Genomic DNA, 16,162 nt, shown 5'->3' with positions numbered 1-16,162 from the left:
TTTTGTTTGATAATTCTTTAGATGTCACACACACCGCACACAGTTATGAAAACAAAAAAGACAATCATAGGCTTTGAATGTGTTTATCTGTATGTGTTACCCTACACAGCATATCTATTGCTTTAACAGTATTATGCTTATTCATTTATTATTTTTGTTTCTAAATGAGTTCTACTACAGGTGTTGTTTTAAATATTAAGGTCCAAATGCTGCTGCCAGGAAGATGAAATAAATTAGTAAAACTCATTCATTTTTGCTCTCTTTATCCCATCTATTTCTTTGTTGTTCCTCATGTAAGGTAGCTGCCTATACTAGATATGACATTCTGGCCTGTTTCTTTATGCTTTCTCATTCCAGAGAAGGGAAATGTTTCTCTTACTTTTAATTTACTTTACTTTTAAATGAGTGTGTTACTTCAGAGAGCATTTCTAGTCCAGCATACTGGACTAGATGATAACAGGGTTTTTAAGCCAATCTTCAGAAAACAGCATTGTATAATAAGATTATCTGATTTCAGACCACTTCTCAAAAATAGCATATACAGCACCTGATATCCATAAGACCCACAGCTTCAAGGGTCAAAACTGAGCCATGGAAAAAGTCCTTTCCTTTAAGCAGCACCTTACACTGAGCACTGTGGCATGGAGAAAAGAACATTTCGGAGAGGAGGATACAGATGATGTAAAAACATTACAAACCAGTTTGAAAATGTTTTCGTGCTTCCTAAATGATTGTCTGTGGTCTGGATTATTCCTGTAGCTATGAGAGCTGCAAGTCCTTGGCAAATCAGAGCCAACTTATTTAGACAAAGTTAACTAATGCTACAGAAACAAAGGCAACTGAGAACAAAAACCTTCCTAAACACCCAAACACCTTCACAGGTAAAGAAACATGAAGTTCTACATGATGCCGTAAACTTGTAGCAATTCACAGCAGAAATTCAATACAAATATAAATATAATACTTCATCTCATTATATTCGCCTGATGGAATATTCATTCTTCTGGGATTTCTTATTCTCTCTTTTGAAAACACTTTTTTTCCCCCCTGGTCCAAATTGTGAATTGTGATTACTACAGACAGCAATATAAATTGGCATTGCAGCAGAGACTTAGCTGCACATCTTTCTGGCTATATTTATAACCCACCACCACCTGTGTATTTTGGATCCAGTACAATGTATATAGCACTACAGTGAGATTCTCTTTGGAGACTTCAGTCACATACGAGATTGCCTGTATTTTCTTTCCAGGCTCATGACTCTTTACAGTAATTTGTGACAGTAGGATTAACCCATAGCATGTGTTTTCTGAATTATCATAATTACCAGTGTTTTTCTGCTGTCCAGAGAGCCCTTTTATCTCCTTTTTTATTAAATTATATAAACTAAAGATTGAATAGCCACACCTCAAGTACTCTATTATTGAATTCAGAATAACTAGTTCATATACTTTTAAGGAAGACTGAAGAACACAGAGAACTGACTTGTAAACTAGACAACAAAACTGAGAAGCTTAAAAATATAAAAACGTACTTATCTTTTCAAGTAAAATACAGCTGAGATACAGAAAGCAAGCTGTTCTCCAAGAAATGGACTTTAACGCATAACCATACACATTCTCATACAAAGGCTCAAGCTCAGAGTTACAAAATGACAACCACAGCAGAATGCAATCAGTAGCTAGAGAATATGATCTAATGAAGAACCAAAGCACCAACTTGATTTTTTTTTTTTGTCCTTCCAAAGCTTATGAAATCATTCTGTTCCAGCATTATAAAAATTCTGCTGATATGCCATACCTTCACAGTGGGAGTCTGTTTTTTTTCTTTTTAATTACTAGGAAGCTGGAAAAGACTTGACTTCCCAAGAGAAGAAGGACTTGAAACTCAGCCAGCCATCTACAAGTAATCCTACAAAGACAGTACAAGCTACATTTCCATACCACGATCAAAAGCCTAGAAGAAACGACTGGGACTGCGCTGAATATAGAAGTTCCTATTTCCTCTTTTAGACACTGATATGAAAATCATAGATGCTGTATTTTCCCCCTAAATAATTCTGGAAAAATTTATAAATTATATACATTTAAACTAACATTCTCATCTTTTATATCTTTTTATTTAGTCAATTTTTTATTACATTTATATAAGATAGCTTTTAGTTTTACACTTTTTTTTTTTTTTTTACTTTGAAGCATTTTCAGGTTATACTCAGGAATTACTTGTTTTCTATTTCATCACTCCTCTTTGACTTTCCCTTTCCTACCTCCTAACTTCATACAACTTTGTATCTACCACATATTCTTAAGTTCAGTCTTTTTGCTCAAGCTTTCCAGAGTATTTTTCTGCACCATTGCCTTCAGCATGGGCTTGGTTTTGCCTCGTTTAATTTATTAGGGGTGTTTAATAAACAAGTATAAGCACTTAAGAATACTGGATTTGAGAAAGAAATCTCAGCCTGACAAATTTAGGGAGGGATTTCTCAAATCTTGAGCATTTGGGTTTGGCCACACATAACAGTCTGGTGTCCCTTCACAGCTGTAGCAATAGGAGCGCCAGATAAGCTAAATGGAGGGAATGGTAAATGTTTGGTACCTCATACGCCTTTTTTTAGAACAATTTTTATAAGTACAATGTCATAATATTTGAAACAAATAATGTTTCAAACTAAAAATAAAAAAAAATCTGTCTAGATAAGACACTTAATGAAACACAAATATGTGGTTTGGAGTGTTTTGTAAAGGGTCAAGTTTCTCTTAACAGTAAATAAATTTGAGTGAACTGCTGCACAGAATAAAAGTAGTTCCTTGTCCCTAACTCTAACAGCACTCAGGGTTGGGGGGGGAGAGAAGGAGGGGATTTTATTTTATTATTATTTATTTATACAGACTCATTCCTTGAAACATTTGTTATAGTAAATATTAAGAATGCTCTCATACCGGGATATACTTAACTCCTGTAGGTTTTGGTGCCTGTTTTCTGGGTTTAGGGGATAAAACGTGTCATTAGTAGATCTAAAGGAAAAAAAAAAAATCTTTTTACTTCAAGAAAGAATAGTTGAGAAATCAGACAATAGAGATTTCATCTTAGATCATACGTGCAAAGCTTTGGACTGTTCACCATCTGTAGGTGTTTTGGAGCAAGTTCACCAGTAACTCTCTGTACAGTCTTCTCAGTCTCTCTCACTAAGCCCCACAATCTCCTGTTGCACAAACAGAACAGAAAATACTGTTGTGTTAGTTCAGCAGATTGTCTGTGCTTTTTAACTCTTCCTAAGGCTTGCCTGTGTGTTTGATATCTCCTCTCTCTTCTGCTCTGTTCATTAAAGTCTGTGCCATGTGAATATCACCCATTTGACTCTATTACCCAAGGGTATTTCACTATTTCTAAACTAAGATCTTCAGAAAGACTTTGGTACAAAAACCTCCTATAGGTTTTGTAAACAAATGTAAAAATGATTCTTGGTCTCAAAGCAAGAGTTTGTATTGCCAACAAATATTTTACACCCCAAAATAATATGAAGTGCTGGATGAACTTCAAATTTCAAAGAATTCAGTATAGATAAATTCCTTGGAGTTCAGAAACATAAATTTTAGGGGAACCAAGGTACTGAACATGAAAAAAATGTTGCATTTATGCAATGTTGCATGTTCATATGTGGATTTTTTCTCAGCTTTTCTTTTCTCCTAAAGTGTGTCCCTTCTAAAAAACCTTTTCAGCCTCCTTCATCTGACTGTTGAATTGGCCTTTTTATTTAACTGAGAGTTTTTTGTTTTGGTTTGGTTTTTTGACAAGTTTCCTTTGAAACAATTTGGATAATTCTATCATACCAATCATCCTAGTTATGTTTCATACGCTACTGAAACTCTGGAAGGAAAAAAAATAACTGTTTGTGAAATGTCTAATCTAGAAGAAGCCTCAATAAGATGCTGTAGCATGTTAAACTGTAACCCTGCTAAAGCTTTCCTAGAAGTATGACAGGTGTCAGCTAGTGAGGTGCAATATTGGCAATAACTTCTTTTGATCCCTGTTGAATTAAGAAATACCAAAAGGAAAAAAATGGAGAAATAGCCTTGAAATTTCACAGCTTCCTTACACAAGATTCCCGGTGCGGAATGTTTTGCTGGTACAGATGTTCAATGCAATCGTCCCTTTTTAATGATATTTTAGCTAAATGAAAGATGAGATGCAGGTGGAGAAAACCCCTCAAAACTCCACTGACCATTCATTATCATTTTATCTCAAAGATTCAGAAATGCCATTAAATACATTAAATGTAGTTCAGTTCTGTGATGCCAGTTGTACAATGTGCAAAAACATAGGTGCTCCTACTACATAGCTACTTTATATTTTCCCTTTTATTCTGTTAACTATTTCTGAAGAATTAAAACCAAATCAATCTCTGAATCTAGCTGGAAAAAAAATTAAAACCAGCTGGGAGAGATAATTTTTCCATATTGGAGAAGAAATTTCAGAAAGCAAGTACAGATTAGCTAATAGCTATATAAATTAATTATTGCAGTGACTACTACTTACAGGATGTATTTCACTGACTGCTGCCTCAAAAATTTTAAAATATTATAAGTAATTTTATCAAGATCTTCTCTCCAAACCAACAGTATATTGAGCTACGGTTTTAGAGGTTTATGGATTTGAGGATTATTTTTTGGTGTACTACCTAGAATATATGAAAAGAAGAGTACTTGTGTCATTGTAAATTGAAAGAGTGAAATTAGACAAGACACATACGTGTACCAACAGAGTTCTTAGAAAAAGATCTGGATATAATATTTAGCTGAATGCTATGCACATCAATCACATAAATACCTTTTTCAAGTATTATACATTTCTTGTACAATTCAAAACAACCTTTCCACAAATGTTAACCTTTTCTTCTCGTCTTCACTAATCTTAAGGTTCTTGTTCCCTAGAACCTTTACATCAGCATAGAGATCAAAATTATGGTTACGTTTTATGTTTTTATTAAAGTTGTAACATTTAGAATACATCTCCATAGATAACTTACACAGGGACTCCTCACAAGTGAATATCAGTTAAAAAAATCTAGTTATATTTAAAACGCTCAGTGATTTTCTGTGCATTATATCAATTTCTCCAAAGTTTATTATTTAATTACAAGTGGTTTTGGTCCTCTGTATTCAGTCTTAAATAAATAAGAAGCTGAAACATTATACTTTGAGCCAATGCAATAACAGAAGTAGATGCTTTTGTTGCCTCAGCCTATTTTGTATCTTGATAGCTGATTTTCTCATTTTGCTGTACAGGCATTACAAAGTGATCATCATCAACACTCACTTTCTGCCTGGGGTTTGATTTTTTTATTAATAAAGCATAAACAGAGTAAATTCCAACCTATTGAAACTTGGCTTTTCAGGCAGTTTGTCTTACAGGTTTACTTAGTTCACACACACAAAAATAATCTTTTTTTGAGAAAGCCAATTCCAAACTACACTTAGGTGGGCAAAAGCCATCTGTCTGGTTAACTGTTTCACCTTGACCTTTCTATATGTTATCATACATGACCTCCGAAGTGTGTTACTTTTTAAAGACATGGTCAAGCCCACTCCTTATACGTAATATTCACTGAAGAAAATATAGTCACCCAACTTAAAAGAGACACTGTCCAGGTTGCAATGCTTTTAATGCCAGCCATGAGGTATTAGCAATCTTGGGGCAAAGCATTTGGGAGTGTACAGGAGTAACATAAATATAATAAAAGCTTAGAGGTCAACACCTTTCCATGACTTTACATTCACACTGCACTGAAATGCCAGTGATCCCCTGCTCCTGCACCCTGTTTATTACAACCCTTTTGCAGTATCAAAACCATTCTGAAATTCCTGTCTGTGGTCCTCACTGTTGTATCTTAACCACAACATAATGTATCAGGAAAACGTATCACCCGCATTATTGGTGCTTGTCTGACATTCATCTCTAAAACAACAGTAACCCTTTTACATGAGTGTTATTCCAAAGCATGAAAAAAAAACTTAAACTGATAAAAACAACAAAAAAGAACTCTGTTATTCCAAGTTGATACTGTCTCTGTTCAAGATATTCAGGGTAGGTAATTGTCCAGTACACAATCTCATATCTGTATGACTACTATTACAGATAAAAGCCATGTACAAGAAGGGATTCAACGTAGAGTTCACTGAATATCTCTATTTTTAGTGTTGACCTACCTATAAAATGTGACAGCTAAATGTTTACTATACCTATTATTTAACACATTCATTAAATGCTTTGAGAAGAGCAAATAAAACTCATAAAATGAGGTGTCTATATTTTACAGTTATCAGACAAATTCTGAAAATTATTTTCCTTTTTTAGGCAGGGGAAGCTTTTTATTTAATCTTTGACTTTCATTGAGGGAAAGCCACTAATGAAAAAAATATTTTCCCAAGTGCACTAATCACAATTACCTATAGCTACGAAGCTTTCTGACAGTTCTTGTGATTTAAAGCACACAGAATCTATTGACACTCTTCAGACTTTTGGCAGCCATTAGACTTCCCTGAGCTTGTGCACAACTGTAACAACTGTGTTTGAAGCCACAGCCCTCCTTAAATTCAGATGGATCCCTGCCCAGGCTGCTCTCTCAGCTGATTTCACTGGAAGAGAAAGTAGAGGACAAAAAGTACCTCTGTTTTTTTTTGTGGAGGATGTAGCCCCAGTCCCAGATTTTATTCACATCTCCCTATTATCTGTAAAGACACAAGGGAAAATACATTTGGTATTACATGTTTTACCTAGCATGCAGTGGCAGAGAGGATTTTGGTAGCTCATGCATGAGGCTTGCTCTTGCAGCTGTGCTACACTGTGATTTCTGACACACTTTGCTTGCTCTCTGATGGGCTCAAATCCCACCTTCAACTCCTATGTTCTCTTCCACAATCTCCCTTGAGGCTCCTTAACAGCTCCTAGTATCAAAGTTACTGAGGAAAAAACCTTTTCCCCTCAGAAACCAGCTGCTATTTCCTCCTCGTCCAGCACAGCTTAGTTCACTACACAAGAAACTGGGAGAGCAAAATTAATTCTAATACATAACAGCACATACACTGCCTACAGTTGCAATTCTGCCCATATCTGAAGCAGCACAACTCTCCCATCAAGCACAGGGAAGATATCCAAGGAGAGATAGCTCTTAAGTATGTTCTCAAGCCATCTGTGAACATTTTAAAGTGCATTCCAAAGCACGCAGGAGACTATGGCATCATTTGGAGTGTAAGTGAAATGCATGGCACATGGCTGGATCCAAATAAGTGCCTTCTGTAGGGAGGTTAGTAGTAATCCACACAGTTCTTTTCAGCATTAATTTACCTTTCCGGAGCTGTGACTGGTGACTATCAGACTGCATAACTCCTTGCTTACAGATGATTATTTTGCTTCATTAATAGCCTCCTGTAGAAAGGCAAATCTTCTATGGGCTTTCTTAGAAGAAAAGCCAGCAGGGCCCATGCTGATGCTCAAGCTTTCCTCTTTCTATCTTCCATGTACAGAAATAATGCATTTAGAGTAAAAGAAAAAAAACCCAAAGATACTATTGAACATACTCCTAAGACTAGAAACTTCTGTCTGAATGAATTGCTTTCTTTTAGAAACTATGCCAAATTGATTTCTTTAAATAAAGGTTTCTTTTAAAGGAGGTCCTGTTATGTTCATTGAGAGTAAACTCTTGTGGTAACAGCCTGTCTTTTGCAGTTAATTGCTGCTTGTCTCCTTGGATATCATCATTTGCATAATTGTGATTCTTTTCAATAAAAAGGGATTATATAATCTTGGAGAAGCAAACATCATAAAATTTAAATTTACATGAAATTAAAGGAATAAGTGTTCCATGGTAACAGTGCTATTAACTTCCACCAAAGAATAAAGTCTTTAATATTATAAAGTCAACGTATTTATAGAAAATCACTTAGACTATGCTGCTTCTCAAATGTCATGCAAAATTAAAACATCAGACCATACTTTGAAGCAACATTACTGGAATAAATATTAATGCCAACTTTAAATGTTTGTAATAAGGACATAAGGTTTTCCTGAGGTCAGTTTCACATTTCTGAATCAGAAAATTTGTACCCCTTGTAAGTGCAAAATAAGCAATTGGATTGCAATTTTATAAATAAGAGCAAATTTCAAAGTATATGCTACAGTAAGTTTTCCATGCCTTCCAGTAGACACATTTGTATAACCCATGGTTGCATAAATGAAATGCAACAAGTTGCAGTGAGACTCTGAGGTTATAGCAGAGTTTTTCCTGCCAGTGTAACTCGACCATTTATCCCTTCCTTTTTAATGTATGGATTAATTAATTGTATTTGTTCTTATTGCCGCTAACATTTGAAATTGCCTAGAGCCCATGGCAGGCTAATCTAATTAAGAAAGTGCTTTGTAAGCTGAAGAACAAACCCAAATTAGTTCAAAGGTCTGACACTGAAGAGCTACCAACTTAAATTCTCTAACATTAAGTGTCAGTGAATTCTTAAAGAATTCTTTCACAATATATTGTGGCATATTTAATACTCTAAGAATTTAAATTAGGCCAAACTCCAGTTTAAAAACACTAAACAACCACTCACACCTCCTTCCCACCTTGCTTAGCACCATCCAACTTCTCACAAAGTTTCTACTTTGTGTCAAGTCAGCTACGTTTTTGATATCTTAAGAGAATTTATTTCAATTAAATCCCAATGATGACCTTGATTGTCATTCATATATGCAACCTCAATTCAGTCAGTATGGAGAACATATTATGGAATGTAACACAGTATGCAACACAACCAGCTCTCTTCTAGAAAGAACAGTTTCAAATGTTGAAGTAAGACGATGGAGACACAATTCAAAGCAGACTATAAAAAAACTGATGAGAATGAGCACCTGTAACTTCTTTGAAGGTCATAAATTTGCTGCTCCAGCATAACAAGTACTTTTCCCTTTAACCTTTATATAGTTAAACAGGCATAACAGAAAAATAAGCAGGCTAAATAATCTAGATGTCATGATGATCTGATGGTGAATGGCTACGAGCCTGTTGCCTCAGCACACGACACAGCTTTTCAACTCAGCAGCGAGTGACAAGAATTCTTCCTAGAAAAAACTACTGGCCACATATCATGGAGTCTTTGCCTTCTGGAATGCTTTTTAGTTAAAGACTGTTCAGAAAGACAGATAAAATCACATAGTCTGTGTTGCCCACCTTAGTGCTCAGAAAAGAGCAACTGCATTTTAGCTGGTTCCTCAAATGGCAAATGCTTTTAACTCAGTAAATCAGAATGTCCCTGCCTATCCTGCTCTCTCGTGTCTGCTGTGAGGATTGAGGAAGCTGTGAATTGATGTTCACAGCAAAGTAAACAATTTCATCATAATTCAGTGTACATACTGAAAAAGACATCCAGAACAATAAAAATAACTGTGTTTATTTTAGGCATGGATCTTGGCTAACATAATTGGCTGGGAATATAGACAATGCAGAAAAATCAGGCTGCATGTGCTTTGTATTTGCCTTTCTCATTGCAGCCAAATATGTTAAATGTTCATGCTTAAAAACAAGCATCAAGGGAAAAACAGTAACTAAAGACTGGGTGGGGAGATCCTGTAATCATTCATTCTGGACTAAAAAAAAAAAAAAAATTCTAGTTCTACAACTGCAAAATATTGGAAGACTTCCTTTGGAAAGAAACACCTTTGCAAAGTGCAGTAACACAAAAACAACAAATCAAACGAACAGTAATTCCGTAAGTGTTTATCTTCAGTTAAGAATATGATATGGTATAACAACACAATAAGAAATAGTTTCTCACTGAGACACAAATTCATAGTTAACAAAGCAAAATAAGGACAAGGAAATAACAGGCATTCACATCTTGAGATAAGACGACGTTTACAAACTTGGAAGAATGACTTCAGTTAAAAACGAACAAATTTGTGTTATTCATTCCATTGTATTGGGCCCCTGGATGCAAAGTAACTTCCATTTATGAAGTAATAATATACAGTGTGTTGGAAGTGCTTGATGAAAGTTAATGATCATGGACATATATTCTGCAACTGTCCAAAAAATTCTTGCAAGCTGTGCTTTTGTTCAGAAAAGTAGTAATACAGGAGATTCTGTACAAACCTTACATGGCATAAAGTATACATAATATATACCTGTAGCTTAAAAAAAGGGTGGGGGCAAATTTCTGGTTTAATTTATTGATGTCACAATTACTCTATTAAATAGGAAATCTTTAAAAATAAATTGCTTCATTTTTAAAAGCCTTGGGATGTTGTAAATGCATACCTCAGTAAAATGCTTTTTTTCTTTGTACCTAGAAAGAACAACCCCCATCATTGCAAACTGATTTGAAGTTGGTTTTGCTAACTTCATCTCTAAATCTGAGATGGGGGATGGTAGAGGGGGAACAAATAAATGAACAAAACCCCCAGCCAGGCAACCAACGAACCAACAAAACCACATTCTCTGGTGAAGTATAGCTTCATCTCTGTAGTAACCTGGTACAATCTGTGGCAGTGCTGGAAAAGAGACAAAAGAGTCAAGCTGATCTGCTCCCAGAAGTGGAAGGAGCAGAAATGGAAGAATTTCTTCTAGAAGTGAAAGGACCATAAGTACTGAGATAAAGTTACACCTACACATACAATCGTGCACAGCACAATGTGCTTGGCAGGAATGGCTGCAGTTTTCTCAAAGGCGTGACAGTAAAGATAACATCTTGGATTACTACCCAGAAAGTAATAATTGTGATAAAGCCACTGGCAGCCACAACTCGATGAGAACCCAGGTGTTCTAGTCTTATCTAGATTTTCTGTAACAGACAGAGTTATTCTGGACAGACTGTCTTCCTTTTGAGTACAGATGGTTGAAATTAAAATAGCTATGACAGTTCATTAACATTTTGGGATCAGCTGCTTTCTGTCTGTCCTTTCTGTCTGGACTGATTTTGTCCTTTGCCAAGCACAGATCTGTACCTCACGTAACCCTGACAGCCACACTTCACAACCGGTTGCTGCTGGGAGTCATTGCCATACCAATGCATTGCTAAGTTATGCATCACTCTCTGCACTGCCTGGCCCAGACTAGGAGCTGCAGCACAGAAAGTCCTTAAAAACCATGCACACAACCATGTGTCTTCAAAAGATTTGTATCAAAGTATATATGCAAAACAACTTCAGAAATTGTTACTGTACTAGGGTATAATACTACACTATACAATACTATAAATTTCTGAGGAATTCTTCAAATATTTTAATGAAATAATGGAACAAGACAACCACTGTTTGCTTTGGTTGAGAAAGGACAGCATATTTTAAAGATAACTGTTGCACAATCTGTAGAGAGAAGCTGCCTTCCAGGTCCCTTCTCTCAGAGGGACCTAAGGTGAGAAATTACAGTATCGCATCTGAAAACCCCCAAATCCACTGTCCAAGAAAAACAGTCACAAAGGGCTGCATTAGAAAGACAGGGAGGGGAAAACAAAGAGAGAGATCAGAACAGCTCCACATACACAGATTATATTTAGTGGCATTTACTGTGAAAGTTGGCAGTTCTGTTTCAGGTGATATAGCCCTCAGTGTTGACATAATGCTTGCTATCAGAATATAACATGTGAAAAAAATATTTTCATGTCATAAATGCAGAAAAAGCCATCTTGGCTGGTAGAGTATGTTTCTTTTTCTTGTAAAAAGGGAACCATTTTCTCTTCAGAAAAAAAAAAAAATCAGGTTTTAGACGATCCTCCTAGGTATACCCATTTTCAAAGACACTCAGAACCAATATGCCTGTTTGAGGGGCCATAATTTCCCTTTACATTTTTTTTGTTTGATTTTTCATTTAAATACTTTGTGTGGAGAAATGCTGATTAAGCTTTATAAAAACATACAGCTTTATTAAAAACCTGAAGTCTAAGGAAGTTTTATCATTAAAAGAACCATCTTGTTTCAACTTCAAATAATTCTTTAGTGCGTATTCAGTCCAAACTGGCCTCTGTGATCAATTACTGTCAGCAACCCAAATTAAAGTTAAAATATGTGTCCCCATGCATTTCACTGTATGTTACTATACAACGTACACCATTATGAACTATCCACCCTATAAAGACACTGTTTCAAAGAATTATTCCAGTCATTTTTTTCCTGGAAGAATATCTTTATAATGAGCACCAAAAATGTTCTAACTATGAGAGCAGAAGCTACACAAGCACTGGACAAGAAAATAAAATAAAAAAAAAATTAAGGAAAAAAACACAAAACACCCACCCCACCCCTTGTCCCCCCAAAACACCAGAACTAGAGTCATTTTTCTGGAAATTTAAACATCCATGTCATATCGCTACGCTTCAGTCCCGATTCACAAGCTTATGCAAAATATTAGCTGTACATTACACCCAATGTGTGATTTTAAGTCTGGATTAAATAGCTATTAAGAGATAAGAATCAATGTAGAGCGTTCAAATGCACAGTAAGCCCATTATTACATGCAGCCACTACAGACCGCATAGTAGCTGTGTATCTTCGCAACTTCCAACAAGTTAAATATAAGTTCTTGCTGCCACCAACAGGATGTTCCTTAGTATATTTTATCTTAATATTTCTCAAAATTTGCCTTTCTATACAGGCATCTGTATGTTTGCATTCAGATGTAAGGCTACTACTGATGTGATATGAAATTCACAATCAACAATGAAAAAGCTGTACAGCAAATAATTCCATGTTCCCTAGTAAACCTGAGAATTGCATTACTTTTCCTTCTTATGAAAACAGCCTACAGAAAACAGACTCCGTCATAGGTTCAAGTCAATTGCTCTAGAAAAAAACCAAAAAAAAAATCCCCACCCAAACACCACTGAGAAAGTAAAGACAGCCTGTAAAATGGATGAAGGGTTCAATCTGGTGACTATCATAAAAAGTAGCAATGACACTATCCAAATGTTTTACAGTAGCAACAAAGTCTATATACGCATAATGCAATCGTGACACAACCATGTTTAGCATAAAATGATTGAAAAGAAAGCAAAATTTGGGATGAAAAGCGCTGCTGACATAGACAAGGGGCTCTTCCTTTTCATATTCTCCTGTTGATCTGGCCTTGTTCGGCATATATGTGTTTGCTTACCACGAGAGGGGAGCAGAGGAAGAAAAAGAGAGGGAACTATCTCTGCGGCATTTCATGCTGTAGATGCAGGGATGCTTCAGAGGTGACACTGTGTCACTTTGGAGAACAGAAAGCATGGCTGAGGAGGTGCCCAGCATGGCTGTACCATGCAGAACCCGCAAAAAAAAAGGGAAGATTTAAAAAAAAAATAAAATCATTACAGCTGCTATGATACACTGATAAGTATCAGTGCTGGCCAGATGATAGCAAAATTATTGTCTGTAAGAACAAAGCTTTGACAAGACTAGGAGATTTATAAACAAATCAATTCTAATCTGTTGAAAGGTCATCTTTCCATTAAGACTGAATAAGAATGAGATTAAATTACATGGTTGGCTACAGACATCTACAACAGGGCACCAAATAGGGAGGGGGTTAGGAGCTGAGTTGCATTAAAAAAAACCACAGAGTGATACTCCATGGCTTTGCTCATGAAACACTTGCATGAGGCTGACTAGCCACATTTTGGTGAGGCCGAGTTTCAAACATATCTTTATGATGGTTAAAGGGAAATATCTGACTAAAGAAATACTGCAATGATAGTTCACTCTATTCTTACACAATAAATATTTCTTTCCTCCTTTTCCATAAATTAGGTCCAGCTGCTGAAACCTGCAATGGCAAGATTCAACTGTAGTGGATCACCCTCGGCTGTCCTTCTTCCCTGCGAACTTTGCTTGTTAAAGAGCTTTAATGAATTTCTGTTTAAAGAAAGCAGAGTGATTACAAAATCTACAAGCTAGAAGCAAGGGATATATGTATTCAGCTATACTGGACAAAGGGGAGGGGAAGGAGGAAAGGGACAGAACAGAAACTTTGCCATCAGCACCCAAAATCCTCACAAGAAAGGTTATGTCCTACCTAAAAGGATAAATTATGAAGAGATACAATTAGCATCTGGATTACTCAGTTCACTCTTCATGTCTCTGGAAAGTCAAACATGAACAGGTCCAATGCAAATCAGCTCTTTTTGTTTAGTTGATGGCTAAACTGCAGCAGATGCTAGAGGATTTTTAAGCTGCAGAGACCGCGTGTAGAGGCTGGTGCAGTACATTGCCCATATTGTATGCTAGCTTGATTTCAGCATTCCCTTTGAAGAAGGTAAGAAAGCGCTTTGCAAATGACTGTGAGAAAACAATTCTTCTCCACTTCTGCCCCCAGAATAGGTTTTAAGACTACCTTTCTGCTTCTAAGATAAAGACAAAGAAAGGAGATAGATACTAAAAAAAAAATATCACTAAAATAACATGCATTTTGTAGGGTTTTTTTAGTATGTTTTTCTAATGTCTGCTTTAAACCTGTCATTAAATACTTTAGCTTAATTAGCTTATACTGGCACCTATTGGTAGAAAATAATATTTGCATGCTCCATTATCAATTATTGCTTGCTCTTTAATCAGGAACAGAAATGCTGTTTATAGCAATTATTGGTTTGCACCCTTCCCACTTCATTAGAAGAGTATTTTCCATTGTTTTAATTGTCCTACAGTAATTTGGTACTGAAAGTAATAAGGGCGAAAACCTGTTGTAATTCATATGAGTTGATTTGTTTTGGTTTTTTTTTTTAATGAAGTGTTCTAAGAACTTTAACTGATTTATGCTTGTACTCAGAATATCTGCAGAGTACACTCAATCAGTGTGATGGGACAGAAATCAATGACAAAAAGAGAGGTTTTAAATGGAAGCATAGCATGCCTGAATCTTAGCAAGCAAATCACCATGTACAGCAACTGCAGAAGAGATAATTGACAATTTTCCTTTGAATGGTAATTAACTAGAATAGCAATGCTAAAAAGAATAAACTAAAAATTAATAAACAATAAATAAAATAAAAGAAATAATTATTATGGAAAATATTCCTGAATGGGACTGATTTGGAAATAGTTTTCTAGCTTTCTTCCCCCCCCGCCCCATTTGATTTTGGATTCAATTATTTATTCAGAATGGCGAAAACTCAGCTCTTCAACAGCAATTTATTTAGCAGATTGTATCAGGAAACTGAAATGATTTCAAGGATCTCTGCAGCTGTGCTCTGAATGCACATGTCTCTGTACTGAAAGGAAATCACCTCCAAATTTGTGTCCTGACTTGGAGACACTCTTTTTTCCCCTGGGGCTTAATAATATTTGAGATTATTAAAAATTATATAAATTTTGAATCCTACTACTTTTCAGTTTTGTAATGGCTGTTTACTGTCATTCCTGGATCCTTTTTTTTTTTTCCTCCTAGAACCCCAAATTTCAGCTGCCATAAAGGTCACTACTCAATAATTCAGTTCCTTAACTATAGGTTTCTTGTGCCATTTTACATGCCTATATGTAGCCTCCAGCTGCTACTCTAGAAGAGCACTGTGTCCCATCCAGCCTGTCTTATACCTGCTAGCCCCACAAACCTGTCTTAAATGCCTATAATCTTTAAAAAATGGCTTTAGATTTCAATATTTAGGCAACTTAATTTTACACTTAATATCCAGAACAGATTCACAAACACAGTTCCTTCTACTGTCAGCTTATACTTTGTAAGCCATATAAATAGCTAATATGAATAAGGAAATTGATGCAAAAACCTGAAGTTTCATGGACTGCATTCTGTAACTGCTCAGTTATTTATCCTTTCCTGTTCTCTATTCTTCAAATAGATCATTCAGCCAATCAAATTAATCAAATCAAATGGCTAACCTGCACACTCCAAAAAAATATTATATTTGTATAGTGAATTTAGCTAATTTGCAAGATGCTGATTGTATCCATTACACAGGAGCTGGGATAAAGACACAGAGAAGACAAAGAAAAACCCCTGAAATGCACGAAATATTTTTATTGAACAGTACTGGCCAGCTCTAGCAATAAAAAGAAGTACAGGAGGGAACACAGTGTCTACTAGACATTTTGACCATATCTTCTTTCGCTTTGAGCTCTGTAAAGATGCCCTAAGCACACATCTTTATGGTATTGTGGTTGTGATTTCATTTCACATCATAAGCTGCTA

The 16,162-nt window shown here is 35.8% G+C and overlaps 1 long non-coding RNA gene across 1 annotated transcript in view; it reads right to left on the bottom strand.

The window, feature by feature from the left end:
- The window catches only part of LOC138690660 (uncharacterized), a 112,300-nt gene that overhangs the window by 20,891 nt on the left and 75,247 nt on the right, over positions 1-16,162 (bottom strand). The window contains exon 3 of the long non-coding RNA XR_011329418.1: positions 3,098-3,202. This is a non-coding gene — a long non-coding RNA (uncharacterized lncRNA). The remainder of the gene's footprint in view (positions 1-3,097; positions 3,203-16,162) is intronic.

The sequence above is a fragment of the Haliaeetus albicilla genome, chromosome 23 (genome assembly GCF_947461875.1).
Source record: "Haliaeetus albicilla chromosome 23, bHalAlb1.1, whole genome shotgun sequence".
Classification (NCBI taxonomy): Eukaryota; Metazoa; Chordata; class Aves; order Accipitriformes; family Accipitridae; genus Haliaeetus; species Haliaeetus albicilla.
This window is presented reverse-complemented; position numbering and strand designations above follow the sequence as displayed.